Raw genomic sequence first — 25,918 nt, forward strand, 5'->3', positions numbered from 1 at the left:
TGTGTGTTATGTGTAAGGGGCATTACTGTTTGGTATTATCAGGGGTGCCGAGAGAAAGGGGTAGGGGGTACAAATTATCCAGGCCAAAGTCTGATGGAAGGGCCCAGTGGGGGCCCGGGCCCCCTCCCCTTAAGTGACAGCAGCAGCTCTTCTCCTCTGCCCAGCACACACTGCTTTGTGCTGGGTTGCAGTGTGGCCATGGAGGTGCTTAAAATACAATATATTCTCAGGATTTCTTTCTAAGGGTATAATGTGAATAATCTGAGGAGTAATGTACATAAGGTAAAGTGGTACTGCTGTGTGATGTAACGTGAATAAGGGACACTATCGCATGATATAATGTGACACTACTGTCTGGCATAATTTGAATTGGGGGTACTATTGTGTGGCCATGCCCCTTCCCAGCAAGAACACACCCCTGTTTGGGCTGCGCACCGAATGTGTGCACTGTTTCTATTTAAAATATTGCGGGTAGGAGCACCAAAATTATGACTGCTTTGATGAGGGTTGATGATGCTGGGAAAGGGGTGCAGGGTCAGAGGTGAAACTAGTGGCGGTGCTAGGGGGCACCAGCCAAAATCTTGCCTAGGGCGTCATTTAGGCTAGGGCCGGCTCTGGTTTTAGGGGGGTGCTGCTAGAGGGGCAGGGCGCATTTTGCCCTTTAAAAATCGGGCAGGGCGCAGCTTCCCGCTAAAACAGCCTAGCGGGAACATTAGCTACGTATATGTTTTGAAAAATTGTATTCCATTGTGTGACACAGCAGAAACTACTACCGGTGGTCTCCATGCTCTGGAACATCCAATGCGATTAAAATCCCCTCCATGCATGCTGGCAACAAAAAAAAAGCGGGTGGATCCCTGTATTCATCGCTTCAGGGGACCTAAAAATGCCTGTCTGCCCCCGGTGTCTGTCTGCAGTGTCAGCTCCTACACTGTGACAGGACCTGAGTGCTGGATGTAACTGCAGTACCCAGCTTCTGTCACTGAAGAGTTGCCATTTTGGTGTGAACCCTTGGCAGGTGAAATCCGTGTTCCGCCCACCCCCTTAGTAATGCGACATACATTAGACATACATACATAAAAATAGATTCGATTAAATAGATTTTGAATACTGATCCTAACACAAGCACACCCATCACTACTATATATATATATATATATATATATATATATATATATATATAGCTATAGGAATCGTGCAGATGATTGTCCAAATGATTGTACCTTTGCTATTTGGGGAAAGTACTGAAAGATGTTGTTTTAAAAATAAAATTGTCTGATGTATTACACACGTCCTTCTTGTACATGAGATTTAGCAGACTGAATGAACTAAGCTTTCATTAAATATTATTAGGACACTATGAATTAAGCATAATCCCTCTGTTTCCTTCTCTGTTCTTGACCTGCAACTGACATAGATTTATCCTGTAATATTGCAACGTGCAAAACACTAATTAGAAGTGTCAAGTGTTTCTCCTCCCAGGTCCAATAAGAGAACTAAGAGAAAGAAAACTTCATGGAGCCTAGAGGCTGTGTCTACATCAGATAAATGTAACCTACAGCCAATGTGGACTGGACTATATCACATACCTCCCCCAACTGTCCTGATTTTCACAGGGCTTTCCCATTTTTGGGGGGATGTTCCTGCATCCCGATGGGGCCGGCAGTGTCCTGCGGTGAGAGGGGACAGTTATGGGTCCCCCTATCACCCACTGCTCTGCACAGCATTTATTCTGGCAGGCAGAGGGACTGGGAGCATGGCCAGCAGCTCACAGAGCTGCTGGCCATGTCCCCACAGCGTAAAAATGGGGGGTGGGTGGCCTTGCAGGAGTGATGCAATTTGTAGGCCACCTCCCCATGTCATCACACCACACACACACACCCCCCACCCCCTAATTTCGGGCACACACAAGGGTCCTGCCAGAAATGATTATAGTTGGGAATTTTGTATGCACACAATACTATCAGGACCATATAATCTAGATTTACATATCTTATTGCAGCTCTTCACCCAGACAATGTGTCTGAATCAGACCTGATCACACAGCTGCTATGTACAGGCCGTGATTATTGGTAGGCTGCACATGTGTATGGCCCATAGTACTAGATTTGGATTTGTCACCGGAATTTGGATTTGGCTTTGTCAAACAGCGGTGAAAGGCTTTGGATTTGGATTTTTTTTTTTCAAATATGGTCAAAAAAGTCAAAATTGCGTAATTTTTGCATTTTTTTTGTCCCCAGAGTAAAATTGACCCTAATAACATTAATTGCCAGCCCTTTCCAGACAAATTTTACCACTCACAATGTTGAATTTGTTTTTTTAATGCGCAGCTTGTATAATGTTGCGTGAAGACCGAACAATCACACACGCACCTTCTGACAGTATACTATGGGTGCAGTACACACAAACAATGAATAAAGAAGAGAATAATTGATTTGGATTTTGTCACTTAAATTAATTGAATTTGTTTTTTAATGCGCAGCTTGTATAATGTTGCGTGAAGGCCGAACAATCACACACGCACCTTCTGACAGTATACTATGGGTGCAGTACACACAAAGAATGAATAAAGAAGAGAAAAATTGATTTGGATTTTTTTACTTTAATTTAATTTGTTTTTAATGCGCAGCTTGTTTAACGCTGCGTGGAGGCCGAACAATCACACACCCACCTTCTGACAGTATACTATGGATGCAGTACACACAAAGAATGAATAAAGATAGAAATTGATTTGGATTTTTTAAAATGTAATTAATTTAAATTGTTTTTAATGCGCAGCTTGTGTAATGCTGCCTGGAGGCCGAACAATCACACACGCATTCATTCTTTAACCCCTTCCCGACATTTGACATATATACGTCATGGCCGGGATGTACTTCCCGACACATGACGTATATATACGTCATGACTTTAAACTGTCCCCGCGTCTATAGACGCGGGGACAGAGGGACGATGTCTGCTGTCCCTGACAGCAGACATGTCCCTGCATGCCCAGGGGGGGCTGCGATGCCGCCCCCCCCGTCGGCGATCGCTGTGATTGGCTGTTCAGTGTGAACAGCCATTCACAGCGTTTTCCTGTGTTACCGGCGAATCAGACGCTCGGTAACACAGGTGTCAATCACCGCCGGGCGTCAGGGGGCATGAGGGGGTCATCGGTGACGACGACACCTCACCCCACCTGCCCCCAAGGCTGTGATTGGTCCGTGGGACCCACGGACCAATCACAGCCAAGGCGCGTGATTTAAACTAATGGTGACTGCGCTGCAGACGCCATTCCGGTCTGGAATTGCGTGCAGAGCGGTCACCGTGCCAATCTGTCGTGATACATACCTGATCCTTGCCTGAAACTTACCTGATCACCGCTGATCACCGCTGGTAGCGTGCTGCCAGCAGCTGGATACTTCCTGGATCTTGTGACTTCTGTGTGTGCTGCTGCAGCAGTGTCATAGAGTCACAGATCGTGAGAGATAGGGACAGATAGTGACAGAGAGTGATAGAGAGTGATAGAGAGTGATAGAGCGTGATAGAGAGTGATAGAGAGTGCTATATTTTGTGTCTGCTGCACCCCCTTTTGTGCTGATCACTATATCTGAGGTGATCAGCAACTTTTTGGGGGTGCAGAGGTTTTTTTTTTATATATATATACCTGTCAGTTGCAGCAAAGGTTGTGCTGCCTGTGCAACTGACTGCTGCCCCCCCCTGCTGCCCCCCCTTTTGTGCTGATTGTGCTGATTAATTAACTGATCAGCAACTTTTTGGGGGTCCAGGGTTTTTTTTTTTATATATATATATACCTGTCAGTTGCACCAAAGGTTGTACTGCGTGTGCAACTGACTGCTGCCCCCCCTGCTGCCCCCCCTTTTGTGCTGGTCAGTTTTAATTAATTAATCAGCAACTTTTTGGGGGTCCAGGTTTTTTTTTTTATATATATACCCTGTCAGGTTGTGTGTCTGCTGCCCCTCACTGCTAATCAGTGGTGCATCACTGCATCACTGATCTGCAGTTTTTTTTTTTTTTGGAGAGTGCAGTGGGGTTTTGTTTTTACACCCACGTTGCTTGTGTGGGTGTCCTGTGGCCGCTGAGCGCTGATCAGTGACGTACAATCACTGAACAGCATTTTTGGCACAGGGTTGATATCATTTTTTTTTCTGCAGTTTTTTTAAATTGTTTTTTTTTTTGGAGAGTGCTGTGGAAATTTTTTTTAAATTGTTTTTACACCCACGTTGCTTTTGTGGGTGTCCTGTGGCCGCTGATCAGTGACGTACAATCACTGAACAGCATTTTTGGCACAGGTTGATATAATTTTTTTTCTGCAATTTTTTTTAAATTGTTTTTTTTTTGTTTTTACACCCACGTTGTTTTTGTGGGTGTCCTGTTGCCTTTGAGCGCTGTTCAGTGACGGACGTTACTGACCAACATCTGTGCTCAATTTTTGGCGCAGGACCTTTTTTTTTTTTTTTTATTGGGATCAAATTCCTGTATAAAGTATTTTTTTTTCTGCACTACATACACACTACACACTACATACCCCCCGTGTTGAAATAAAGTTTGTACCCCCCCTACACTATACACGTGTTGAAACATTACACTTACAGAAACACAAAAATAAAAATGGCATCCCAAATGTCATCCCAAATGTCATCCCAAATGTCATCCCAGTCATCCAGAAGAATGTATTCAGCGGAGGAGGCATATGCCATGCTTGCCTCTGACTCTGACTCTGACACAGCCAGTGATGCAAGCGGGGAATTTGAAGGATTCGCCTTAAGCTCCTCTTCCTCCTCTGCTGATGAGGGACCCCCTCAAAGACGCCCCCGTAGAGCAGCTGAGACCCCCCCCAAATGATTGATCCCGTATGGACCCCACCACCAGACAATTTTGAGCCCCAGGTTCCTGAGTTTTTGGCCATCCCAGGAATCCAATTTGATTCAGCAGGTCTCAGAGAAATTGACTTTTTCAAATTATTTTTCTCTGATGATTTTATAAATTTAATGGTGGACCAAACTAATTTATATGCCCAGCAGTTTATTGCTCAAAACCCCACGTCATCATTTGCTAGGTGGACCCCTGTAGATGCAGTAGAGATGATGACGTTTTGGGGTCTGGTGTTACATATGGGCATAGTAAAAAAGCCAGAAATAAGGCAATATTGGAGTACAGATGTTCTGTACAGCACCCCATTTTACCGTATGGCCATGACTCGGCTTGTTTTGAGATAAACCTTAAATTTTTATATTACACCGATAATACACTGTGCCCACCCAGAGATGATCCCACCTTTGACCGGCTATTCAAAGTCAGGCCGGTCATTGATCATTTCAGTGCCAAATTTGCAGAGATGTACATCCCTGAAAAATTTATTTGTATTGACGAGTCCCTTATACATTTTAAAGGAAGGGTTAAATTCCGCCAGTACCTTCCCAGTAAGAGGGCAAGGTATGGCATAAAAATGTATAAGCTGTGTGAAAGCACCTCAGGGTACACCGACAGGTTTAGGGTATATGAAGGGAAGGATTCAAGAATTGAACCGCCAGAATGCCCCCCCTCCCTCGTAGGTGTTAGTGGAAAAATTGTCTGGGATTTAGTGCACCCCTTCCTGGATAAAGGTTATCACCTCTATGTGGATAACTTTTACACTAGCATCCCCCTGTTTAAGGCCCTTGGTTCAAGAGGTACAGCAGCTTGCGGTACTGTGCATAAGAACCAAAGAGGCCTCCCAAAAACGCACATTGCCCAAGTAATGAGAAGGGGTGAAAGCAGGGGAATATGCACCGAAAATATGTTGTTGGTCAAATATAAGGACAAGAGGGATGTCCTTATACTGACAACAATTCATGGAGACAGTACCACCTCCATCCCTGTACGAGGTACCAGTACCCACACCTCAAAACCTAATTGTATCCTAGATTACAATAGGTACATGGGCGGAGTGGATCTTTCAGATCAGGTACTGAAGCCGTACAGTGCCCTGCGGAAAACAAAAATCTGGTACAAGAAGCTGGCCGTGTATATCATCCAGATGGCACTGTATAACGCTTACGTGCTATTCCGTTCTACCAGCCAGAGGGGGACATTTATGCACTTTCAAGAGGAAGTCATAAAGGGCCTAATATTTGGGAACCAGCAGGCAGAGGGCCCCAGTACTTCTAGTACTGGCCCCCGTATTGTACCAGGGCAGCATTTTCCTAACGAAATCCCCTCCACTGCAAGAAAGGGCAGGACACAAAAAAGGTGCAAAGTTTGCTATAAAAAGGGAATAAGAAAGGAAACTATTTTCCACTGTGAAACTTGCCCCGACAAACCCGGCCTATGTATAAAGGAGTGTTTTAAAATATACCACACATCTATGGATTATTAGGTTCATCATTTCACCGTGCTTCGGGGGTCTTGCTAATGCCACATAGCAGCCACCATTCATTCCACCAGAATCTGAGCTGCAAAATCCAAAAATCACTCCTTCCCTTCTGAGTCCTGCCATGCACCCAACTGGTATTTTTTGGTCACATATGAGGCATTGCCATACTCGGGAGAAATTGGGGCACAGATTTTGGGGTGCTTTTTCTCCTTCATACCTTCTGAAAATGAAAAATTTTGAGCCAGAACTGCATTTTTGTGTAAAAAAATGTAATTTTTCATTTTCACTGCCCAGTTGTATCAAAATTGGTGAAACCCCTGGGGGTTTGAAATGTACACTATACCCCTAGATGAATTCCCTGAGGGGTGTAGTTTGCAAAATGGGGTCACTTGTGGGGAGGGTTCCACTGTATTGGTGCTTTGGGGGTCTTGCTAATGCGACATAGCACCCACCAACATTCCACCAGAATCTGTGCTGCAAAATCCAAATATCACTCCTTCCCTTCTGAGTCCTGCCACTTTTTGGTCACACATGAGGCATTGCCGTACTCGGGAGAAATTGGGGCATAGATTTTGGGGTGCTTTTTCTCCTTCGTTCCTTGTGAAAATGAAAAATTTTGAGCCAGAACTGCATTTTTGTGTAAAAAATGTAATTTTCATTTGCACAGCCCAGGTGTATCAAAATTGGTGAAACCCCTGGGGGTTTGAAATGTACACTATACCCCTAGATGAATTCCCTGAGGGGTGTAGTTTGCAAAATGGGGTCACTTGTGGGGGGCTTCCACTGTATTGGTGCTTGGGGGGTCTTGCTAATGCGACATAGCACCCACCAACATTCCACCAGAATCTGTGCTGCAAAATCCAAAAATCACTCCTTCCCTTCTGAGTCCTGCCATGCACCCAAATGGTATTTTTTGGTCACATGTGAGACATTGCCGTACTCGGGAGAAATTGGGGCACAGATTTTGGGGTGCTTTGTCTCCTTCATTCCTTGTGAAAATGAAAAATTTTGAGCCAGAACTGCATTTTTGTGTAAAAAATTTAATTTTTCATTTGCACAGCCCAGGTGTATCAAAATTGGTGAAACCCCTGGGGGTTTGAGATGTACACTATACCCCTAGATGAATTCCCTGAGGGGTGTAGTTTGCAAAATGGGGTCACTTGTGGGGGGGTTCCACTGTATTGGTGCTTGGGGGGTCTTGCTAATGCGACATAGCACCCACCAACATTCCACCAGAATCTGTGCTGCAAAATCCAAAAATCACTCCTTCCCTTCTGAGTCCTGCCATGCACCCAAATGGTATTTTTTGGTCACATGTGAGACATTGCTGTACTCGGGAGAAATTGGGGCACAGATTTTGGGGTGCTTTTTCTCCTTCATTCCTTGTGAAAATGAAAAATTTTGAGCCAGAACTGCATTTTTGTGTAAAAAATGTAATTTTTCATTTGCACAGCCCAGTTGTATCAAAATTGGTGAAACCCCTGGGGGTTTGAAATGTACATTATACCCCTAGATGAATTCCCTGAGGGGTGTAGTTTGCAAAATGGGGTCACTTGTGGGGGGCTTCCACTGTATTGGTGCTTTGGGGGTCTTGCTAATGCGACATAGCACCCACCAACATTCCACCAGAATCTGTGCTGCAAAATCCAAAAATCACTCCTTCCCTTCTGAGTCCTGCCATGCACCCAAATGGTATTTTTTGGTCACATGTGAGACATTGCCGTACTCGGGAGAAATTGGGGCACAGATTTTGGGGTGCTTTTTCTTCTTCATACCTTGTGAAAATGAAAAATTTTGAGCCAGAACTGCATTTTTGTGTAAAAAATGTAATTTTTCATTTGCACAGCCCAGTTGTATCAAAATTGGTGAAACCCCTGGGGGTTTGAAATGTACACTATACCCCTAGATGAATTCCCTGAGGGGTGTAGTTTGCAAAATGGGGTCACTTGTGGGGGGGTTCCACTGTATTGGTGCTTGGGGGGTCTTGCTAATGCGACATAGCACCCACCAACATTCCACCAGAATCTGAGCTGCAAAATCCAAAAATCACTCCTTCCCTTCTGAGTCCTGCCATGAACCCAAATGGTATTTTTTGGTCACATGTGAGGCATTGCCGTACTCGGGAGAAATTGGGGCACAGATTTTGGGGTGCTTTTTCTTCTTCATACCTTGTGAAAATGAAAAATTTTGAGCCAGAACTGCATTTTTGTGTAAAAAATGTAATTTTTCATTTGCACAGCCCAGTTGTATCAAAATTGGTGAAACCCCTGGGGGTTTGAAATGTACACTATACCCCTAGATGAATTCCCTGAGGGGTGTAGTTTGCAAAATGGGGTCACTTGTGGGGGGGGTTCCACTGTATTGGTGCTTGGGGGGTCTTGCTAATGCGACATAGCACCCACCAACATTCCACCAGAATCTGAGCTGCAAAATCCAAAAATCACTCCTTCCCTTCTGAGTCCTGCCATGCACCCAAATGGTATTTTTTGGTCACATGTGAGGCATTGCCTTACTCGGGAGAAATTGGGGCACAGATTTTGGGGTGCTTTGTCTCCTTCATTCCTTGTGAAAATGAAACATTTTGAGCCAGAACTGCATTTTTGTGTAAAAAATTTAATTTTTCATTTTCACTGCCCAGTTGTACCACAATTGGTGAAACCCCTGGGGGTTTGAAATGTACACTATACCCCTAGATGAATTCCCTGAGGGGTGTAGTTTGCAAAATGGGGTCACTTGTGGGGGGGTTCCTAACTTTTAGCATCTTATGGTGCCTAGAAACCTACATGGTGCCTAAAAAATAATCTCATAAAAAGGAGGCTCCAAAATCAAGTAGGTGCTCCTTCTATTATAAAGCCTGTGGTTTGGTCAACGTGCACACTAGGGCCACATATAGGATATTTATGAAAACAAAAGAATTGGGGGAATCAATTTTTAGTCACATTTCTCTAGTAAAATCTACTGTGTTCCTTAGAAAAATGTATTAAAATTGCAAATCTGCAAAAAAAAAATGAAATTTTGAAATTTCACCTACACTTTGTTTTAATTCCTGTGAAACACCTAAAGGGTTAACAAACTTCCAAAATGCTGTTTTGAATACTGTGAGGGGTGCAGTTTTTGAAATGGCATCATTTATGGGGGTGTCTCACATACAAGTCCCTCAAAGTCACATCAGAACTGAACTGGTCCCTAAAAAAATCAGTGTTTGAAATTTTCTTGAAAATTTGAGAATTTGCTATTCATATTGTAAGCCTCCTAGTGTCCAAAAAAATTAAAAGGAAGTTGAAATAATGATGGAAACATAAAGTAGACATATGGTCTATGTTAGTTATTAACTATTTTGAGTGGTATGATTATTTGTCTCACAAGCAGAAAATTTAACATTTTGCAAATTGCTAAATTTTCCATTTTTTTTACGACATTTTGGTATTTTTCACAAAAAAACACAGACTGTATCGACCCAAATTTACCACTAATTTGAAGTATAATGTGTCACGAGAAAACAAGATTGGGATTTTTTTACTTTAATTATTTTTAGTGCACTTGTGGTGTATTCTATTGGGGTGCAGTATACAGAAAAAAATATGCTGTATTTTTTTTTATGAACGGGCCTTGGATAACACTGCGTGGACCGTGGAGGCAGAACAATCACACACGGACCTTGTTCTGCTTCTGACAGTAGTATATATGTATGGTGTATTGGATTGCAGTGCAGCACACCACACACCACAATGGAAAAAAAATTACAATGACTGACAGACTGTCTGTGTACCCCACTACACTGACTGAGAGCCTGCCTAACACACGACCAGTACAATCATTACATTACAATATAATTAAGTATAATATATATTAATATATAACCCAGCACACAAACCCCTCTGCACTGCACAAACCCATCTGGTGAGTCTGCACTGCACTGCCACAAACCCCTCTGCACAGCACAAACCCCTCTGCACTGCACATCATCCCTCTACACACTGCACAAACCCCTCTAGTCTGCACTGCACAAAACCCCTCTGAGTCTGCACAGCACAAAGTCCTCTGCAGTCTGCACTGCACAACACCCCTTTGTCTGCACTCTGCACTGCACCCCTCTGCACACTAATGATTAATGTGACAATGTGAGTGATGATTCAAGTTCAACACCCCAGGCTCATGCACGCAGCACAACTAGACCCTTCGGGCATGAGCAGAGCTGTGCGCAGCTGGAAGCGTGAGTGTGAAATGGCAACAAATTCGTGGGATACTGTGCTTTTATAGACTTGGCGTCTCGCGAGAATCCAAAACCAGATTCCCGCGTTCGGCCACGCTTGGGTTTCTGTGAAATTTTTGCAAGCCCTGCTATACAGTTCATAGGCTAGCACAGGGCGGGATTTCACTCGGGGGGGGGGGGGGGGGGGGGGGAATCAGGTTGGAATCAGGCCCAAAGCTCCTGCCCTGAGGGCCTAACTCTGATCTGGGAATAAAGCATGCTTACCTACTCTCCTGGCTGGGTAGCGAAAAGCCTCCCAGGCCAGATATCAGACCCCCACACAAACACCCCACCAGTGGCGTAAGTTTGTCCCAGTTGCCCGGAGGCAAGATATATATTTGTGCCCCCTCCCCACCCACACACAGACACACAACCTTATATAATATATATGTCTGTTGTGAAATATATATCTATATATGGATATAGAGTGAGAGAACACATATTTCAGAACTCATCCACAGAAGCGATATCGATGGCTTTCTATTAATGGATTTAAACTTGCAGAAGTGCCCCCTTAGGAGCAGGAGCCCGGTGGCAAATGACTCCGTTGCCTCCCAGAGTTCTGCCTCTGCACCCCACCCAAACTCCACTCCCCAGCCATTGACCAAAAGTGGGCGGTCTGGTGATGTGCACTGGACGTTGGCACTGTGGCCCTGCCACCCCCCCCCCCATATCACAATGATTATATGCCTCTAATACTTTCTTTAATAAATACCACGGCCCATATCACGCCTCTTTGATGTTCCAAGATGGCTTCCCCCTCAAGGGTGGTGTGTTATGGGAGTTATGACCACTCTTATGAGCATGTTATGGGAGTGATATGTAGGTCGGCATGGTAGCACATGGCGGGGAAAGAAGTCTGCATGGTGACACCTAGCAGAAGAAGTCTTCAGTTTTGAGGAGTACTGTCAATCAGGCAGCTGCAGAGTGGAACTATGGGCATCAATGCAGGCCCATTCTGCACATAATTGGGATGTGCATGCTTTGTATAGCACATGAGGAAACAACCTATGATTGGAATTGTGTTATTTGTGTCAGCAACGTAGATCAGTGGTTGCCCTTACACTGGTTAGAGAGGTATCTGTCTCACATTCTGCCTCAGAAAAATGTAATATTTTCTTGAGAACAGCAGGTAAACCAGGGTTGCCGACTTTTTCTGTCTCCTCTCCAGGAGAAGCCCGGAGAGGAGACTTCCAGCTGCAGGTCGGGGGGCGGGGCTTGAGCTTTACATCATTAAGCCCCGCCCCCAGGATGTTAAAACCCCCAATTCACGGATCTCCGTGGAGGGGGCGGGGCTAAAATGACACGATTTTAGCTCCGCACCCTCCTCGGAGACCCGCGGATTGACGATTTCAATCCAAAAGGTATGGGGAAGATGCCGCAATCGGGGGGTGGCGTGGGGGTCCCCCGAAATCCGGGAGGGTTGCCCACCTTTCCGGGGGGCCGGGAGGAGGACCCGATTTTCGGGATCCTCCCGGTAATTCCGGGAGGGTCGGCAACCCTGAGGTAAACCACAAAAGCACCCAGTTGTGAGGAGCTTCTAGGTGACAAAATGGCCACACACACCAGTATTATGGGCCTGACCTATGTAAGCTTGTGAAGCATAGTTTGTGTGTGAATGAGAACAAAAAATGCTTTACATTTTGCCAAATAAAGTAATATCAAACACAAGGTATTTGGCTTGCATTAGTTTTTGTGCTTACATTTGCTCATCATATACAGAAACCGTTCCACTCTCTAGAGACACTTCACTTTGGTCTTGACATATCAAGGATTAACTCTTTTCTTTCATTGGCTCAGCATTAGTGCCTTTCTTCTGAATTGTTTACAGGTGTTCTAATCTCATTACAGATTTTTTTGTGGCTGACTGATTTACGAGTTTTAAATTGCTAACACACAGTATCTTTTATATAAAAGCATCAAAGTTTGTTTCTCTTTGATTTCAGCTCTGAAGCTCTCACTATCTCTGATTATTATCTCAAAAACAGATCTGTATTTTTGCCAAGATTTAAGGGGTCAGGTGGAATTTGATGTGGTAAAAATCTGCATTTAGGAGGTTCTCAATCAACTTTGCATATATCTGAGCGAACATGGCAATTAGCTATAAATATGTGTAAATTAATGTACATGGCATCAGTACAGTAATTAATGTGTATAAAAAGAGACATCAGCAGTGAGGACTACAAAAAGTGGATAAGCTGAGGTATAAAACCGTCTGCTCGAACATTTATCTTTACTGTCTTTTGTGAACGCGTTACCAAGCACTACAATACGGAAATTTAATCACATATTTAATTGCAAACAATGAAGAAGTTTTATGCCCATAGGAAAGAATATGTAGAGAGAACATGGACGTTGTAGGGCTTAGTTATTGAAAGTGTAAATCGAACATATGTGCTGTAGCCTATAGCAACCAGATGTTCGCTTTTTATCATCCACCCTAGACAGACAGAAGTTACTTTTCTCTGTGTTGCTATGGGTTATAACAATGCAACAGTGGTTTCAAAATTCCAATAGATTGTAAACTCTTATGAACAGGCCCCTCTTTTTACTCATGACTGCCTGCTGCACTCAACGGGGAGTATTCAATGTGTTTTTTCTCCATGTGCAGCGAATCCTGTTTAGGATTCGCTGCACATTCGCAGGGTTCCGGAGGGCTGCAGCATTCGCTGCCAGACCTCCCTGTCACCCAATTCAGCGCTGCAGGAGCTGGGGGACAGTGGCAGGCAGGGAGATGTAAGCCTCCCTGCATGTCCCAGACTGTGTGGGGGGGAAGGAGGGCTCCCGGGGACACAGGCAGCAGAAACTGCACCCCAGGGAAAGCTGACAGGGGTAGGGAGCCGCTTCACTGGTTCCGCTCATGATGAGCCGGGACCAGTGTGAAGTGAATATATGAATATTTAATGAACGTCTCCCGGCTGCTGGCGAATGTGTAATAAATTTTTTTTTTTAAATGAAATATATATTAATGTGCTTCAAGCACATGAATAAAATTAGCATGCCCAATTTCTGATTTTTTTACACAAAAAAAAAAATCAAAAAAAATTTATTTTCAAAAATCACTTTCGAGTTCACCTAAAAAAGATGTCAAATGCAAAACGGTGAATCAGGGAGAAAGCAGCTCTCCATCCTAGCATTGAATACACTATCAGCGAATCCCAGTGAAAATGCCATTGTAATACACCAGTGAATTGCAGCGAGCAAGAAACGGAGAACTGGTCAGCCTCTACCCACATCCCCTGCCCCCATTCCACAAAAAGCTGCAATCCTCGAAAGTGGGGACAGGTGATACAATTTGAAAATTCCAGGGAGCATGCGGGAAACTTGCCCACCATTTCTGGGAGCCAGGGGGGAGAATACATTTTGGAAGCCTCTGGGCTATTCCAGGAGGGTAGGCAGGTACAACAAACACAAGGGGCTGCTCACTCATAACACACAAGGGGAAATGCAGATTTCTCTTTCATCTTCAAATGCATATTGACTATGGTTTTTCTGTGGTCACACTGGATACAGGAGTAAACGCACAGGCGCCATATTTTACCACATAAGAGCTTGTAGCTGATGGCATATAAATGCCCTGGAACTGCCATGACACACCTGCATACCTCCCAACTGTCCCAATTTTTGCGGGAAAGTCCAGTCTTTTTGGGACTATCCTGCATCCCACCATGGGCCTGCAGTGTCTCGCAGTGGGGGAGGGGCATTTTGGAGTCCCCCCTTTCATTGGAATGGGAAATCGGCCCTGGCATTTTGAGCACACAGGCCCACCGGAAGGAGGTGGGACCCTTACGCAGCAAAAAGGTAGCGTGGCATCAGAAAATGCAGGCGTTACCCATTACACATTATGGAATACACGTAATGCCCATTACTGTATATTACACCATTTAATATGCCCATTACACATTATGGCATTTGCACACACATAATGCCCATTACACATTATGGAACACACGTAATGCCCTTTACAGAATATTACACAATTGAATATGCCCATTCCACATTATGGAACACCTTCTAATAATAGCCATTAGAATGTGAGTGCTTAGTACCAGTGGGAACACACAGATATATATTATTTTCCTCCCTCAGCAGATGTCTCAGGGAGGAATGCTCTGCAGAAGTCATTCTGCTGTGAGTGTCATCCTCTCCTTAGCCATTGGGAAGAAGCACTTACTGGCAGCACTTACTGCCAGTAAGTGCTTCTTCCCAATGACAAAGGAGAGGATGACACTCACAGTGGCAGAAGTCAGACTCAGGACAAGAGCGCAGAACACTCACCAGAACTCTCGCAGGCAGGCAGCCCAGGACAGATCCGCGTGATGACTGCTTTGCTCTGTGCCAGCCGTACAGCTTCTCCCGCCCGATGTTGTCGCAGTAAGAGCCAGCGCTGCTACCCGCACAATGGAGTACGGTACAGCTTCTGCCCCTGCATGTTAGCAGCATGAGGCCTGGCAATGTCTATACACCCAGTGGGCGGCGTGCTTCAGACGTTATGACGTTGCTGCATCATGGCCGGCCTCTCAGCTCCCCCCCCCCATAGGCTGCTCAGACAGGAGGGGGCGTATCAGATGTGCAGCGGTCGTGTCATTAGGGCAATATGCAAATGACATGGCCGGCCCGGCGCAGTGTAGCAAATCGTCCCACAAGGCCATCGGCCCTTCTGGCATTTGCCAGAAGTGCCAGTCCGGCCCTGCCCCCTGATAACAGCTGCTTCCACACAAAATTTTCTGCAACAATATGATTATCAAATGTAGCAAGGGGAAGTGGACTGATATCCAAATCTGATTTTGATTTTCTTAACGTAGCTAGCCCAAAACTCCAAATGCTGTACCTATTCCCAGGGCCGGCGCCACCACTAGGCAGCTCTAGGCATTTGCCTAGGGCGCCGGCACCTGGAGGGCGGCAGTTCGACCCTCACCCCCAGCATGTGCATATAGCTGGCGGCGTCGGCGTCCCTGCAGTGCTGGAGCGGGCAGGGGTGTCCGTGCCGCGGGGGTACCTGCGGCGCTGTCACTGTGTATAAAGCTGCTGGCGGCGGGGTCCCTGCAGTGAATAGAGAATAACTAGCGCTATGCAGCGGCGCGGGAAGCGCTTCTGGGTTTGAAAACACTTGCCGCACGCTGATTGGCTGAGATTCCAGCACTGCAGGGACGCTGACGCCGCCAGTTTTATAATACAGGTACCACCCACCCCCCCCGGGCACCGGGTCTCCCCCACCCCGACTCGCCTGGGGCGCTCCGGTGCCTTGCACCGGCCCTGCCTATTCCCCAAAACTGGGGAAAACTGTACCTATTCCCTCAAACTGCGTTACACTGCCAGTAAGACAATTGTCTCCATCATGGGAAGCCTGACAGAAAATGCCAGCAAATTATAGATTATGCAACTGAAAAGTGATTTCAATAATTTTCTCATCACACATTTTTTTTCTTTTTTTTTTTTTTTAAATAAAGGATTGTGCATATGTACTGTACAACATGTTTTACAATTACAGTGAAACCTGTGAATTGTGGAATGGTCAATGGGTGTATGGAGGGTCTGGTAATAAATGGAAATTGCTTTTCTGCCAGAGGTGGGTTTGGAGAGCAGCAAGTCAAATTTGTTTGTGTGATCTGTAGGTGATAGATATCGGAGTACTGAGCTAGCATAGTGTCTGGCCTGGTATACAGCCAGTGCTTGTGTAGCAGAGAGATCAAATTTGTCTACCAAAGCCTGTGTTGTCAGTGGAGATGTGGTCATGCTATCGACAATGGCCCGAACATGCAGAATTCCCTTGGATTTCCTGGAAAAAAATAGGTGCCCTGCCAGGCCATCCTGAAAGTCATGATTGCCCAGAAGTGGGAGAAACAATGTGTGGTGGCTATTAAGATTTAGTTTGTGCCGTGTACGGTGCCAGACAGTCCATGCCGTCATCAGTAGGGGATTTTGTGTTCTTGTTTGTGGCAGTGTAAAAAGGAAAGTAGGTGTTGGTTTGGCAAAAATGATTGGTCGATAACAGTGTCCATGTGGTTGGTAGTGGCGTGAATCCAGTCTCGGATATATCGTATTATTCTGGCTTGATTATATAGTGATAGGTTTGGGAGGTTCACTCCTCCATTAGAGACAGGTTGTTGCAGTTTAAGGTAGCTTATCCGTGGCCATTTAGTTTGCCAAATGAATTTGCGAAATTTGGTGTTAATAAGTTTTTCATTGGAGGCCGTTAATAGAACCGGTAACATTTGAAGCGGGTATAATAGTTTAGGGAATGTGATAATTTTTAATAAATGAACTCGTCCCAGATATGAGAGCATAAGAGGTTTCCAATTTTCCAGTTCTGCCAAAATAGGTTTTAGTACTATTTTGGTCATATTGAGCCTATAGAGGTCAGAAATGCGTTTAGGGATGTGTACACCCCTAAGTATTTTTCTTAGATTTATTTTAACAAATAATTATTTAGTTTGCAATGAGGGGTTCTAACAACAAATTCATTGCACGGTCATGGGTACTATATGTGCTCCAAGTTATGCCAACCTGTAATTAGGTTGGTGGGAGAGAGAACATGTTTTTAATGAGACATGTACACACAGCATATTGTAATACGACTGCGGCACATTGATGATGCACTTTTGATTTGGGATGAATAGATTTCTTTGTTCCAGGTATTGAACCAATTGAATAACAACGATCTAGATCTTAGACTCCCTGCAGAATTCAGTAAAAAGACAATACATTTCTTAAATCTAACTATAAATGTCGATCAGAATTGCAAGTTATGACAGACCACCATGAATAACATTCTCCACCCTGACAATTCCCATCTCCCAGTGAACACCAAAGGAGTCCCTAAAGAACAATTCCTCAGAACCAGGCTTGACTGTCAAAGATTAGTTAGAAGAGGATACAGTAAGAGAACGGTTAGAAGAGCACATAAAGAGACATCTCAATGTGAGAAAGAAAAAAATACTAATTCCTAAGTCAAAAACAACCAAGAAAGAACCTATTTGTTTTATAGGCACTTTCTGCAAACAATGGATGGGGGATTCAAGAAACTCAATACACACTGACGATCACCTACAAGAGATCCTGGATCCAAGGTCTGCTATTAGCTGGCGAAAATCCCAAAATCTTAAAAGATCTCCTTGTACAGAGTAATTTAAATACCATCAAGAAACCCTCTTATTAGACACTAGGTTCTAAATACAGCAGGAGATGTGAAGCATGTCAGTATATGATCATTATAGAGAAATATGTAGACAGAGATGGAGTAACACAACCCATTAAGAGCTATATAGAATGCAATACGCAAAATGTGGTCTATAGTCTTGAATATCTTTGTCAAAATAATTATATAAGACCACCAGACCATTAAAGGGGACTATTCTAGAACACGTGGGCATTATCCACAATTCAAGAAAAGAGAGGCAGCAAATGAGGAACCTTACAACTATTGCAAAACATTTTCTCAAATTTAATCATGGTGATGCCTCTGGCATGGAGAAAGTGGAATGATCCTTCAAGGTTGGAGATTTATACAAATACAAATAATCCAGATTAATCTCTCCCTTCGGCCTGAAGTGGAAATAGTAGGGAATGGAATCAGCGAGAGCTGAAGAAGTGACTAAGATAGTATCAGAGTAGAGTCTATGGCCGGAATGGAACCAGTAGGGAATGGAATCAACAAGTGCTGAAAAGTGGATGTCTTCACTGATGTCCGATGATGACCATTGATGGATTAAGAATAGGTAAGTATCTTGGAAGACACTGGCAGGTAATATGCTGAGATCTACAGGAGACTTGGAGTACCGATACCGCAGGCACAGAGTGGAGTACACTTGATGATGTTGGGTACCAATGCTGGACACCAATGGTGGTTGATAGTGTGGACTCTCTGATGGTGACTGGGAAAGGGAAGGTACTTGAGAGGGAAACAGTGTAGAAGTACATCAATGAACTTTAAAATCAGCAGATGCAAACAGTAGAATCAATGCTAGGGCACGCTGTTAGCATTTGGCGCTAGAGAGCGATGCCTTTGAAGCTAACGGATGACGATAGGAACCAATATTTGCAATCGATGCTTCAATAAACAATGATAACAATTTATTATGATAATTAATGATGACAGTCAGTGATGACAATTAATGATGACGATCGATAGTTGGAGATCAGTAATTGGAGATCGATGGTTGGATATCAGTGGTTGAATAACAATGTTGGAGATCGAAGAAACTACAGCTAGTGTTCAATGGTAGAGATTGATGATAACAAACGATGTTGGTGATTGAAGGCAGGGAGTGGACAGACGACTATGCATTAATAGTATCAGGGGTTATTGTATATTCCCCCCGTGTTATAATGGGTTTACTCCGGGTACTCCGATTTCTGCCCACAATCCAAAAATATACTGGTTGGTTAATTGGCTTTCAACAAAATTAACCCCAGAATGTCTGTGTGTGTACATGTGGTAGGGAATATAGATTATAAGCAGTGTTCCCTCTAAGCTGTGCTTGTGTGCGCACAGACATTACAACAGAGCGCACAAAGCAGCAGTGGTCCCTTTTTGCAGTTGTGGACTCAATTAATGTGTGTTTCACCCATTAACTACATTGTGTTCTGTTTTGAATGTTTAAATGTTTAATATCATTTTGAAGTAAAGTTAACACAAATGCTGAATGTCAAAGCGCTGCGGAATATGTGCGCTATATAAATAACTGTTAATAAATAAATAAATAATACCAATAGGACTCAGAATGAACTGAGTGTAACCTCCAGGGGAATGGAGGAAGTTCAGAGGCAGCAGGATATTCCAGAAGGTGTGGAGACACATAGGTAACAGAATATATTGGAATCAGCTGGAACTGAATGGGTTAACCAGCAACACTGGTATGACTCAGACTGTGCAGCAGAATGGAAACGCACACTCAGGAACATTTGTTGATTTGAAGTCTATATGTTAATTTATTGTATTATCTGGGACTCTCTTTCCCTCTCTTTCGATATTTTTCTTTTATTTATTAACAGTTTCTTATATAGCACAGCATAGTCCGTTTCACTTTTAACCAATATAAAATATAGTTTGATTCACTAATAATTTAATTGTCAAAAAAATATTTTCTTATTTAAAATAGGGTCATCATTTTGGGTCAAATCAATCAAATTCATCTATTTTAATTCCCTTAAATGAAGTAACTCATAGTTCAATACTGTATATTGATAATACCTGTACATCCTTTTCACAATAGTACATTTTTCATGATATATTATGATAACATACTGCAGTGAGTTTCCTGCCTCATCATCACCTACAGTCTGCACAACCTGGACACTGATCTCCATGCTGAACTAAATGCTGTCACACACTGCTTCTGTCTCCCTTATACATTAACTATACTTCCTGTAGGCTCTCCACGCTTCCAGTATATCACCCTCTCACTACTCATTCTAGGCCACTCCAACCTCATTCTATATCACTACTCTGATCAACTTTACACAGTAATATGGCTCCTAGATCCAGTCCCATACCAGTCCTTGCTATCAGGTCTCACCCCCTCTCAACCTCCACACCTTTCACACGCACCCACAACCCTCACAACCTAATTACTATCTCACCTGTCCCCTCCCTTCCTTTCTCCTGTGCTCTCTGGAATGCTAGATCAGTCTGCAACAAGCTCCCAACTATCCACGACCTCTTTATCTCCCACTTTTTTAACCTTCTTGCCATCACTGAAACCTGGCTGTCCGCATCTGACACTACCTCCCCTGCTGCCCTCTCTTATGGAGGCCTCTCCTTCACACACTCGGTCAGACCGGATGGCCGCCAGGGTGGAGGAGTGGGCATCCTCCTCTCCCCCAACTGCACCTTCCGCGCCATCCCACCTGAGCCCTCCCTCACATTCTCCACCTTTGAGGTACACACTATCCGCCTCTTCTACCCCATTCACCTCCTTGTGGCTGTAATCTACCGCCCCCCTGGCCCCTGCTCCCCTTTCCTTGATAACTTTGCTGCGTGGCTTCCACACTTTCTCGCCTCTGACCTCCCCTCTATCATCCTCGGTGACTTTAACATTCCTATTGATATCAATAATGCTGCCTCCTCTAACCTTCTTGACCTTACCACCTCCTTTGGACTTTCTCAATGGACCTCCACCCCCACTCATAATCTCGGACACTCCCTTGACCTAGTCTTCACCCACCATTGTAATCTCTCTGATTTCTCTAATTCTTCCTTCCCACTCTCTGACCACAATCTGCTCTCTTTCACCCTCTCATCCTCCCCTCTCCCCTCATCGCCCAGACCCACAGTCACTAGACGTAACCTCGGGTCTCTTGACCCCACTGTCCTGTCTTCCCTGGAGACTTTCCTCTCTCCTCTCTCAACCATGACTTGCCCCAACCAGGCTGCCTCTTTCTATTACTCTTCTCTCACCTCTGCTCTCGACTCTGTAGCCCCCCTCCACACTGTTCCCCTTCGACGCTCTAAACCACAACCCTGGCACAACAAAATAACTCGTTTCTTGCAAAAATGTGCACGCTCTGCTGAACGCCTCTGGAGGAAATCTCACTCTCTGGAAGACTTCCTCCATTTCAAGTTTATGCTCTCCTCCTACAGCGCTGCTCTCTCCTATACCAAACAATCTTTCTTCAAATCTCTCATCTCTTCCCATTCCTCCAATCCCCGACGTCTCTTTGAAACTTTCAACACTCTACTTCGCCCTGCACCACCCCTCCTCCCTTCATCCCTCACTGCCACTGACTTTGCCTCCTTCTTCCTCTCTAAAATTGAGGTAATCCGACATGATATCTCCTTCCATACCCCCTCTGCTGCCCACCCACCCCAATCATCCTCCCCTACCAACTACCCCACTCTGTCATCCTTCTGCCCTACTACAGCTGAGGAAGTCCGCTCCCTCATCTCATCCTCTCCCCCCTCTACCTGTCCCTTGGACCCTCTCCCCTCCCGTCTCCTCAGTTCCCTCTCCCCCACTGGCTGCTCCCACCTTGCTCACCTCTTTAACCTATCTCTTTCTACTGGCATCTTTCCCTCACCCTTCAAACACGCTCTGGTCTCGCCTATTCTTAAAAAACCTAACCTGGACCCTTTTTCTCCCACAAGCTACCGCCCTATCTCTCTTCTCCCATTTGCCTCTAAAATACTAGAACGGCTGGTTTACAGGCGTCTCACCAGCTACCTGTCTGACCACTCCATCCTAGATCCCCTTCAATCTGGCTTTCGCCCACTTCATTCCACTGAGACTGCCCTAGTGAAAGTCACCAATGACCTGCTGTCAGCCAAATCCAAGGGTCACTTCTCCCTGCTTATCCTTTTGGACCTATCTGCTGCCTTTGACACTGTGGATCACCCTCTCCTCCTCCACACACTCCAAAACATTGGCCTCTCTGGCACAGTCTTCAACTGGTTTTCCTCTTACCTCTTCAACCGTTCCTTCTCAGTCTCTGCCTCTGGCTCTACCTCACCACCTTCTATCCTTCCTGTCGGGGTCCCTCAGGGTTCCGTCCTTGGCCCCATTCTGTTCTCTCTGTACACCTCCTCTCTGGGTGCACTCATTAACTCCTTTGGCTTCCAATATCACCTCTATGCAGATGACACCCAAATCTACCTCTCCTCTCCTGATCTGTCCCCCACTGTTTTCTCTCAAGTTTCCAACTGCCTCGCTGCCATCTCTACCTGGATGTCTGAGCGATTTCTGAAGCTGAATATGGACAAAACCGAACTTATTATCTTTCCCCCACCCAGAGCTATGCCCCCTACTAATATCTCTATCACTGTTAACAACACCATCATCTCCCCTGTTCCCCAACTCCGCTGCCTGGGTGTCACTCTTGACTCCTCCCTCTCCTTTGCACCCCACATCCAAACGCTGGCCCATTCTTGCCGGTTCCAGTTACGCAACATTGCTCGCATCAGGCCCTTTCTCTCACAGAGTGCAACTAAGCTGATCATCCACTCATTGGTCATCTCACGGCTTGACTACTGTAATGCTCTTCTCACCGGCCTTGCTCAATCCCAACTAGCTCCTCTCCAATCTGTCCTCAATGCTGCAGCCAGGCTTATCTTCCTCTCCCGCCGCTCTAATTCTGCTACTCCCCTTCAACAAAATCTGCACTGGCTTCCATTCCCCTACAGAATCCTCTTCAAACACCTCACACTCACATACAGGGCCATCTCTAATTCCATTGCTCCATATATCTCTAACCTCATCTCCATTCATACACCCTCCCGCCCTCTACGGTCAGCTGACGACTGTCGTCTCTCCTCCACCCTGATCACTGCTTCCCATGCTAGAGTACAGGACTTTGCCCGTGCTGCACCCCTTCAGTGGAACGCACTCCCTCGCTCCATTAGACTCTCCCCGACCTTGCAAAGCTTCAAACGGGCACTGAAAACTCACCTATTCATCAAAGCGTACCCTTCCACTGCATAAACCAGCTGGTTCTCCGACCCCTTGCCTGTTTCCTGTTTACATCCTGCTATCTAACCACCACCCCCTTGCTTGCACCTCTTGTAATCTGTCTGTCTCCCCTTCCTACTAGATTGTAAGCTCCTCCGAGTAGGGCCCTCTTCCCTCCTGTTGTCAAAGCCCACTTCTCTTCACATTTCACTCACAGCTCTCCTATACTCCAACACTCAGTGACCATCTTCATCTGCATACTCCTCTCCATCATTGGCCTCAAGCCTCTAGTTGTATGTTGATTGAGTCCTCACTACTTATATCCAAGCTGTAATGTGTATTGATCTGTGGCGCTCTTTATTTGTACTGTATTTTTGTTATTTACTCAATGTTATGCCAAGTTTTGTTTCCCTGTATTGTTCCTTTGTACGGCGCTGCGAAACACTTGTGGCGCCTTATAAATAAAATTATAATAATAATAATAATAATAATAACGGCCTGGAATGGTTCTCCACTTTTAATGAACCCAATGCTCTTTTGGAATAAGAAGCGACTGTTTCTTTAAGCAAAATCCAATTCAAATCAAATGGACATTGAAAGGTTTTCATCCACATTTGGATGCGCGGTCCCGCGGCTTCTAAATCAAATAGAAAAATGGACTGTGCAGCAAGACTATGGGGGGGGGGGGGGGGGGGGGTATGCAATCTGGGATCACGGCTGTCGTTTCCCACCAACAGCCGTGATCTTGGCCAATTTGCGGTTAAATAGACCGCATAACGACAGATGGGATTCAATGTCCCATCTGCCGATGGGCGCAAAGGGGGCGTGGCCACGAAAACTGCCATGGAATGTCCATCTGCGGCCTGTATCACGATAATTCACAGTCGCTATCGCCAGAATGTCGTTAATGACAGCATTGAATAGGGAGCCGACGATATTTCCCACGTCGGAAATAGCGGCGGCACATTGCATACCCCGCATTATAGTACAGATCTGTACTATATAGTCCAAATCAAATGCGTTTTGCTTGTCCTTCGATTTGATCCTGAGTCGATCCCAATCGACAGAAGACAGAAAGGAATGATTTAGTTTAGCTGCAGTCTGAGCATTACTAGCAGTAATGTGATGTTCATTACAAATAAAGCGTATGTGCACTGATATGTCCTATAAGGGCAGCAGTATCCATTGGACAGCACATTCCAGTACCAATCTATATTATTTAAATACAGATATTTGCCCATCTCCCTGAAGCGGGTGCCGAGACATTACATTCACACATGTGCACATGAGCACTGATCGGTAGGCTATATAACCTACCTAAATAGTGTATTGTGTGCTCTTCATATAAAACAACTCTATACAACCACTACATGTTAGGAGGTCTCTGAATAACTGTGATGACCACAAGTGACCAATAAAGACACGAGTGCTGGATGACAGACAGTGAGTGTACTAGTGACAAGCTGGAATTTACTCGCAGGAGATTAATGCCACTTTCAGATCGCAAATGCAGGATCGCACCGGGACTTTGAAACGGTCCAGTCCCGGTGCAACCCTGCATGTGAGGTCTGTTCCGATCACCTCTGAACCGGCAAAATTGGCGGTTCACTGATGTCATGTGGGAGTGCGGCGGCGAATAAATGGGGACGGGGGAGGAGCTGGCGCTGCTCCAAGCACTGCCTTCTGCATAGTGTGAACGGGAAACGGGTCGCTCGACCTGTTTAACCTGTTCACACTGCAGAGCAACACGGCAACTAACAGGTAAGAATTCAGCTTTTTACCCGCTCAGATTGCCGTGCTGCTACCGGTTAGCTGTAACTGGTAACCCCTTTCACATCGCACTAATTACCGTATTGAACCGGTAAGAAACTGGCCTATACCCGGTAATTAGGTATTACACTCCACTGCATTCTAACTAACTATACATTTCCCCTTGTAATTCATGGCACACTAGTTATACTATCAGGATTAGATACAATGTATTTCTATTATTGTTACATCTCCAAGATCTAACAATCCATCTGGAAACTGTTACATAATATTACTAAATTGATACTATTATTATAGAGCGTTAGCTATAATAAGACTACACTGCCACAGTGGTGTCAAACTCATGGCCCTCTATCTGCTGTGGAACTACACATCCCAGCATGCCCTAAAACATATTTTATATAATGGATTTCTAAAACTGTGGCAGGGCATGTTGGGATATGTAGTTCCACAACAGATGTAGGGCCAGGAGTTTGACACCACTGGGCTAGAACAATGGATGGATTGCATGCTTTCTGAGCTTTGCTATGATCAAAAGTTGAACTGGCCTTTGACAGATGTGGTAGGACGCTCCGACAATCAGGATACCAACAGGGGGATGATTGCAGGCTCACTGCCACACTGCGGGCTTGGTGGCTTGCGAAGCTTACCACAGGTTCTATTCTCCCTCTATGGGGGTGGTGGACCCCCACGAGGGAGAACAGTCCCTGTAAGTTGGGATCCGACTGTCGGACATTTAACAGTCAGGATTCCACTGTAGATGTATTGATGCAGGAATCCCAACTTTCAGTGTCATCCTGCACCCCCTTTTGACAATTATCGTACATTTAAAGAAATTGGGTACTTGTGTAATATCACGGCACCCGTCTACACTACGTTTTCAGCGTAGGCTAAGCTACGTTGACAGCGTAGCCCAACGGTTGTCTAGCATAGTGACTCTGCGGCAGCCCTGCATAGTCCGCGTACACAGCGCCCCTGTCAGGGGGGGGGGCAGCTTGTGCTGCCTGTGTCCCCGGGAGCCCTCCTACCGCCCACACAGACTCCGGCGCAGGCAGGGAGGCTTCCATCTCCCTGCCTGCCGCTGTGCCCCGGCGGCATGCGAATTTATACCAAGTCTCGTGTACTAATATATTTAAGTATTTAGTACTGAGAAAGGAT

The sequence above is a fragment of the Crinia signifera genome, chromosome 3 (assembly GCF_055691185.1).
Source record: "Crinia signifera chromosome 3, ASM5569118v1, whole genome shotgun sequence".
Taxonomy (NCBI): Eukaryota; Metazoa; Chordata; class Amphibia; order Anura; family Myobatrachidae; genus Crinia; species Crinia signifera.